The sequence below is a fragment of the Manis javanica genome, chromosome 10, assembly GCF_040802235.1.
Source record: "Manis javanica isolate MJ-LG chromosome 10, MJ_LKY, whole genome shotgun sequence".
Taxonomy (NCBI): Eukaryota; Metazoa; Chordata; class Mammalia; order Pholidota; family Manidae; genus Manis; species Manis javanica.
The window spans coordinates 42,519,181-42,525,699 of NC_133165.1; the positions used below are offsets into that span (position 1 = coordinate 42,519,181).

Consider the following 6,519-nt stretch of genomic DNA (forward strand, 5'->3'; position numbering starts at 1 on the left):
AGAAGGAAGCAGGAGAGGTTATATCAGTCTTACAGTCTTTTAAGTATCTCATCTCTTTTATTTTTTCATTAGCCTTTTGCAATGAATACTTCAATAAAGCTACTTTGGAAATTTGAAGTCTTTTGGAGGCTTTCTCATGCCAGTTAAAAGAGGCCTCTCATTTTGTTGAATTTGGGAACTTTTACTCTCAAGTACACTTCTTAAATGAATCTTGGAGGATTCTGGGAAGAGGACTAGAGAGGGCCTGAATCACCTTATTTCACCTACACATCAAATCTGGACCTGTAGGACCCCAACCTCCCTGAGAAATGTTAGCCTAAGAGTAGCCATCTTGAAGCCCAAAAAGCCATTCTGATATATGACTCAGAGGGAACAACTGAAACCAGGTAACTCCTCTGGAAAAACAAGTTAATCAATCATGACTGCTGGCAGCGCTAACCTTTCGGTTAGTTAAACATAAAAGCTGACCCTACCTTGCTACACCCCCAGGACGTGGCACCAACTCAGAAATCGTAGGTTTGAAAAATTACTGCCTTTGTAGTATTGTTATCTTGCTATGTAGTATTGTTATCTTGTTACTACAACATAATCTGTAACCATGGTAAATCTCTAGGGCTAAATGCCTCAGAAAATCCTATATAACCACTTAGTTGTAAGTACTCAGGGTCCTCGTTGAGACCTGCTGCGACAGGCTGACTTGGACCCCAACTAGTTGGCTTCCGAATAAATTCCTCTTGCTTGTTGCATCAAGAAATGTCTTTGGTGAGTGATTTGGGGCGGCGCCTTCCTCAGGGGAATCCAACATTTGGGGGCTCGTCCGGGATCGGGCGTCCACCCCGCTTCACTCCCGAAGTCGCTCTTGGAGGAAGAGGTAAGATTAGTGGCGCCTTGAGTTGTATGTGTTCTGTTTTCTGTTTCAGTGAGACCGGTCGGAGTTCTGAAGGGTACCCGCTGTCTGGCAGCCATCTCAATCCCGTAAAGGGGCTGTGACTGCGGTCGGTAGACGTACTAGAGCACCGCAGGCTGCAACCCTGGGGGACGCCCCAGGGAGGTTGGGAGGCCAGGGACGCCTGGTAGCCTCCCGTCTGTTTTTCTGGCAAGGTGAATCTGATGAGATAGGGTTGATTTTCAGGCGCCAGGAATATCAACCCTCTGATTCCTTTCGGTTTCTGTTTGAAAATCTGAGAAAAAACAAAAAGCGGCCGCTGTGTGTCTAATCTGTGTGTGTCTCTGTTTTTTGTGTCTTTCATGTGCCTAATAATTGTTATACTGACAATGGGACAGACTCAGACAACCCCCTAAGTGTGTAAATGAATATATCTTTCTACCTCCGGATGGTATTAATGAAATTGATTTAAAGACAAGCGCTTGTGAAAATTGAGTGTTCTAAAACTTCCAGAAAACCTGATAAAAAAGTGTTAAGCATTAATGCTAATTTGAGTTTGCCTGAGGCGGGCATGTCCTGGTAGTTGTCGGCTGCCTGAGTTTACCTAGAGTCATTTGAGTCATGTTATCTGCTAAATCTTTTAAGAATAGAATGCTTAGAAGCTTGGCTTTGTCTAGTGTTCAGTGGGGGTCTTGTGAGTAGGCTAGCATAGTTGTTGCAGGTAGGTGAACTGGACAAGTGTGGCAAGTGAACACCTTTTTAATTGTGTGTTGCAGTGTGTATGCCTACCTGCAGCCTGAGAATCTTTGTAGTAACTTTAAGGCCTTAGAGTTTTGTTAAGTTGAGAAGATGTGCTCTGTGTTTTCTGGGAGATTGTGCTGTGAAGCTCATGGTTGCAGAAATTGTAGAATGTGTTCGTAAGTTTGTCAGTCTAGGAAATGTTAGTTTGACAGTTTGCAGTGTCCTGCTTCTCAGTGTTCACTGGAGCTTGAAGTTTCTAATAGTTTTGAGTTCTGGTTAGAACTGCTTAAAGTGATAGAGAGGGCATTTCTCTATGCTAGAAGATGCATGTTTTAATAAGAAAAAGTATAAAAAAATGAAAACTCTTCTGCATGCTAAAGAATGTGTTTTGTGATAAAAGAAAGTAACTTTGTTCTAAAGTACAGCTATTTATTTAAAGAGAGACAAAGAGAGAAAACAGCGTGGTGCCTTTTGTTGTGGAAGATCCGCTCAGCCTGTTGCTTTGGGGGAAGGGTTAGGGAGATAAACCCAGTCAAGCCGCAGGCAAGCCCAGGCAAAATTCTCACCGGCTTATGTGCTTGGGACCATGGGGCAAATGAAGAATAAATTACTATATTCTTACAGATATAGTCGTGCCTAGTGAAATTAAAGCAAGTGAGTCTTGATATCAAGTGCACAGCAAAATTAAAATCTCATTTCCAGTTAAACAGTTTTCTTTAACTGTTAGTCTGCTCTTAATGTTGAAAGATCACAGCAGTTTCTCATGCTTAAAGTCTCAGTGAGTTGCCATGAAATCGTAATGTTAAAGAGACTAAAAGCTAAAGTTTGTTAACAACTGTATAACCTTTATTTGCCTTTGAAATATTTTGCTATTAAAATTGATTGCATGGCCTGAAAAATTGAATTCCTAAGCAGAATAGTAACAAAGCTTTTTTTCAGCTGATTAAATGCACTTAGTTAACAAACCAAAATTTATTAAACTGTAGAATCTGGACAAGATTATGTTTCTCCCAGAAAAACAGGTTTCACTGTAAAGGTTTAGATAGACGAACGTGTGACCACTTTTGAGAAAAGTTGTAATAGATTTTTTGAGAACCACCAGGTCTTCTTGTTTAATTTATATGCTGTATGTTTTTAAAAAAAAAAAAACAAAAACATGGGGGACTCTCCATATTTTTTAATGCAAATAATCTTAGAGCTTTTAATAGAATTTGCATAGCAGCTTATATCTACTATTAAAGAGTAAAATATTCTTGAAGCTTTCAGGGAAGACCTGTAAACTTAAGCACTTTCTCTGCTTTTTTGTATCTGGTCTTAGACACTTATGCTGAGTTATGTTCTTATTATTTTCACTGTTTGTAAGCTATTGATTGTAAGCCAAAGGTCATCATTTCTCAGTCCCTGAATGAAGAAGTAAAATGCCTGACCTCTTTCATCTCAAATCATATTTCTGGTCATATCTGAAAATCTGTGTGAAAGAAAGAGACATTTAAATTTGAGATTCTGCTTAAACTTTTAAGTTAAATTTGACTATAGCCATATTCATTCTTTATATGTATCTCTAACAAGTCTTTTGTATGCCTGGTGATATTATACTCTGCCTTGAGTTTAGACAGTTCTTTCAGCTAAATATGAATTCTTATTGTAGCTTTTTTCCCCTCCTGAAGATGAAAGCAGAAGAATCTACCATCTGCTACCATTCTCTCAAGAATGCTTAGTAACCTAAAATTAGCTTGACTTTCTGTATGTTGTCTTTAAAAATTGACAGCAGCAATCTCCCCTGCTGCCCCACTTTTTAAGATACCTCGTTTACTGTGCTGAGTATATAGACAATAAATGTGTAATGATAGTTCTAAAAAAATTAAATGCAAAAAGGTGCTTTTACCTCTAGTTAACTCTGATATTTTCCAGAGGGCCCCTGGAACATGTCAGAAGAATTTTTTCTCACTAGAGAAAGTATTTGACTAATTTGGCTTATTTATCTGATATATATATATATTTATTTACCAGGAAAGCACTGTCAAAGAGAATGATGCTAAACTTTGTTAATGAATGTTTTGTATTACAGAAATATCAGAATTTCCTTATGTCAACTGTTTTACAGTAAGCTCTCATCAGATCTTTGACCATTGTCATTTGTAAGTCTTTTGTCATTTATAGTATTATCCCTAAACTGGTAAAGAACTAGATTTCAGCAGAACAGGTATTAGTTACATAAGATTACATAAACTAAAGAAAATGATTTTGTGTCTTTTTGTTTCAAATGTTGCTAGTAAAATGTTTTAACCTTGTTCTCTTAAACTGACAACAGTTTAGTAAATGACTATCTTTATGAGCAGAATTGAAACATCCTTCTCTCTACTTGATCCCTCCAGAGTTTAAAAACTTTCAGTGACTGTTTTTATATTCCATGGCAGTATGTTTATTTGCACGAGTTCAATAAGAATCTGCTTTCCTTGTGAGAAGACTACTTAAGAACACTGGTTATACTACCAGGGCTTTGACTGGAATGTCGTACCTGAGAGACATGTGCATAGACTCAGATGTGAACAACTTTAAAGAACTAAGATTGACTTTATAAAGCCAACAAAGCCCCTTAGAAGAACTGGCCTGGTACCTTGCTTACAGAGTTCCCAGCAGCCTTACCAGGTGAGTAAAGAAGGTCACTTCCTGGCAGGTGCAGAGACCTCGAGAAGAGAAGAATTCATCCAAATCTACAGGTACTGCAGGCAAAGCCTGATGGCAAGTCTGGCTTGGCTGTCTGGCCTCAAGAGGCCTTTAAAAGTTCAATCTGAAATTCCTTACAAAAAGTTCCAGCAAAGCATATTTAAAAGAGCCTGTGTAATCAATTGCTCTTCTTGCTGCACCTGTGCAAATAATCAAGCCAGCTGTTAATTATTTTCTTAACCTAGTTACTTCTAGTAAAAATGAGAGTGATTTTAGAGAGAAGTATCGTTTCAATAATGTAGCCTCCTTCCAGAATAAAAAATCTAACTCCAGATGTTGCTACATAACCTAATAACACAATTTGTTTTATCTTGCCTAGAAGCCACAAAACTGCAAATAGTAATAAAAATGAAACCCAGAATAGAAGCGCCAGCCTTCTGAAGCCCTCTCAACTGACCAGTGATGGAGACCTAGCTGCACCCTTTACTGCGCCCCCTTCTCAGCACGAAGCAGCCAGAGCGGTCATCGCCCCTTTTCCCTAGCAGCAGCTAGAGTCTCTATCTGTAGAAGAAAGAATGAGACCATACCCATAGCCTTCCCTGGTAAAAACAGGTATTTAATCCCTCCTCCCAAGGGATGGTGGGCTTGTAACACTGGAGTGACCCCATGTGTCTCTACTTCTGCCTTCAACTCCTCCCGTGATTTCTGTATCATAGTCCAGTTAGTACCCAGACTAATGTATCATGATGACTTATCATTCGTGGCAGAATTAGAACCTAAACTAAGGTATAAAAGAGAGCCAGTCTCACTCACTCTAGCTGTATTACTAAGAGTAGGAGTCGCAGCCGGAGTAAGACCAGGGGCAGCTGCAATTATACAAGAAAACCAACATTATGAAAGACTAAGAATAGCTATCGATGAAGATTTGAGAACTATAGAACAGTCTATTTCTAAACTTGAAAAGTCCCTAACCTCTCTCTCTGAAGTAGTGCTGCAAAATAGACGAGGGTTAGATTTACTATTTCTAAAAGAAAGTGGATTGTGTGCAGCTCTAAAAGAAGAGTGCTGCTTCTATGCAGACCATACTGGAGTAGTAAGAGACTCAATGTCTAAATTAAGAGAAAGATTAGATCAGCGAAAGCGAGAACGAGAAGCTAACCAGAGCCTGTTTGAATCCTGGTTTTCTAGATCCCCATGGCTTACAACTCTAATATCCACTTTGGCAGGACCCCTGCTTATTTTTATATTGCTCCTCACCTTAGGTCCCTGCATTTTAAATCGAGTAATAACCTTTATTAGAAAAAGAGTAAGTGCTGTGCAGGTGCTAATGCTGAGACAACAGTATCATACCCTCACACATCAAGAAGAAACCAACATTCCATGATTAGAATGTTCAGAAAAAGAAGTGGGGAATGTAGGACCCCAACCTCCCTGAGAAATGTTAGCCTAAGAGTAGCCATCTTGAAGCCCAAAAAGCCATTCTGATATATGACTCAGAGGGAACAACTGAAACCAGGTAACTCCTCTGGAAAAACAAGTTAATCAATCATGACTGCTGGCAGCGCTAACCTTTCGGTTAGTTAAACATAAAAGCTGACCCTACCTTGCTACACCCCCAGGACGTGGCACCAACTCAGAAATCGTAGGTTTGAAAAATTACTGCCTTTGTAGTATTGTTATCTTGCTATGTAGTATTGTTATCTTGTTACTACAACATAATCTGTAACCATGGTAAATCTCTAGGGCTAAATGCCTCAGAAAATCCTATATAACCACTTAGTTGTAAGTACTCAGGGTCCTCGTTGAGACCTGCTGCGACAGGCTGACTTGGACCCCAACTAGTTGGCTTCCGAATAAATTCCTCTTGCTTGTTGCATCAAGAAACGTCTTTGGTGAGTGATTTGGGGCGGCGCCTTCCTCAGGGGAATCCAACAGACCTACATACAGAGCATTTCATCCTGAAGAAAACCAGAAACCAAGTGAACACCTTCCATACGAGAGCCAGAAGGATCATGTGTGTGCGTGTGCACACACACACACACACACACACACACACACACAAAAGAGCAGGAGAGACAGAGACACCGTAACCACAGGAATCCCACCCCAACACAGTGACCAGCTGAGGGGAAGAGGAGGAGTATCCCTGAAAGAGCAGGCATGGACTCTCTGCCCTGATGTGCAGGAAAAAGGTCATGTAGTATAAAGTGCAACAGACCATAAGT

The 6,519-nt window shown here is 39.9% G+C and overlaps 1 long non-coding RNA gene across 2 annotated transcripts; it reads left to right on the forward strand.

Annotated features, from left to right (window-relative positions):
- The first annotated feature begins 289 nt into the window (after positions 1–289).
- LOC140844061 (uncharacterized) lies at positions 290–6,178 on the forward strand. 2 transcript variants are annotated; one of them, XR_012122217.1, is made up of 3 exons: positions 290–871; positions 3,696–3,765; positions 4,674–6,178. It is a non-coding gene; the product is annotated as an uncharacterized lncRNA (long non-coding RNA). The 2 variants fall into 2 exon arrangements; XR_012122218.1 differs by lacking the exon at positions 3,696–3,765.
- The last annotated feature ends 341 nt before the right edge of the window (positions 6,179–6,519 follow it).